The sequence below is a fragment of the Loa loa genome, assembly GCF_000183805.2.
Source record: "Loa loa unplaced genomic scaffold supercont3.422, whole genome shotgun sequence".
Lineage (NCBI taxonomy): Eukaryota > Metazoa > Nematoda > Chromadorea > Rhabditida > Onchocercidae > Loa > Loa loa.
The window spans coordinates 48,515-50,014 of NW_018108602.1; positions in this window are offsets into that span (position 1 = coordinate 48,515).

Genomic DNA, 1,500 nt, shown 5'->3' on the forward strand with positions numbered 1-1,500 from the left:
CGAAAAATAAACAGTTGCTTAAAATACAAAATAGCTCTGCTTGGTGGAAAATTTTTTGATTAACTTATTGAGTAAAATTAATAAAGAAATTTTTCAGGAAAAATTATTAGCATAGAAAAAAAAAAAAATGAAGAAGGAATTTGTTTGATAGTTAAAATTAAATATTCGTACTATAAGTTAAATAATGAATAAAAAAAAGAAAAAAAACAAAAAATAAAGTGAAATAAATAAATTGTTCAATAAATTAAAATTTAGGTGTCGAATTTTGCATTTTTTTTTTTTTATTTTTTCGAAGTATTTGAAAAATGAGTAATTTACAAATATTCCACTCATGTTCTTTCGTTTTTTTTTTCTTTTTTAGCAAGAAAAAATTTTTATAAATTTGTCTTTTTTTATCGTATTCAATAATTTTCCTCTTTTAAATGAATTCTTATAGTTCTTTTCTTTTTTTTTTTAAGATTGAAAGATTAAAATGTAATTGGTATTGTCCTATACAAGATAGTAGAAAATTAAAAAAAAAAAAATGTTAAACTGACTCTAGCTTACCATTCTGCTTCATTATTTTATTATTTCAAAATTGTTCAATTATTGTTAGAAATGGATCAAATAATTTGTTTTTTTTTTCATAGCCAAAATCAATATTTGGCCAATATTTGATCACTTACGCTGGAATAGCAATAACATATTTCAGAAGAAAAAAAGCCAAATATTTGTTTTTTTTTTTTTTGAAGTTAAAACATTCCGTACAATAATATATAATGATGTATTGTTTGCAAATGGAAAAAAATTATTTGCATAAAAATTTAACAAACAAATTTGCGAACACCGATTTCGTTTTTTTTTTTTTTTTGTTTTTTAGCGAATTATTTGTTAAACTATTAAAGAGATTTAATCAATTCAAAAATGGAAAAAAAAGAGGAATATTTGGGAATTATTCTAATGTATTGTAATAGATAACAATAAATATCGCATCGATATAATTAAATACTTAAAATAGGAATGAAATATTAATATTCGATTTAAAAAAAAAAGTGCTAAGAAAGTCAAAAAATATTCTAAAGCTTTTAACACATAATAAATACCCAATGTAATTAAATACTTATAATGAAAACGAAATATCATTAGTTTTCACAAAAAAAAAATTTACATATATATATATGCATATACATATAATATATATATATATATATATATAATAAAATCTCAAACGAAATGCTATAATGGATAGAATAATGTCGATATAATTGAATACTTAAAAATTTGAATTAAACATTCGTTTCGATTAAATTATCAATCAAAAAATTTTATCTGTAGTTAAAAGAAATTGTAACAGGAAGAAAAAACTGTGATTTACAATATTTGATAAATGATAATGATTATGATAAGATCAGTGAAAAATTTTCAACAACAAAGTCATCCATTTTTGATGGTTTCACTATCGCAGTTTTTGGTTTTTTTGTTCTTTTTTGTTTCCCAAAAAGTGTAAATACGAAATGAAAA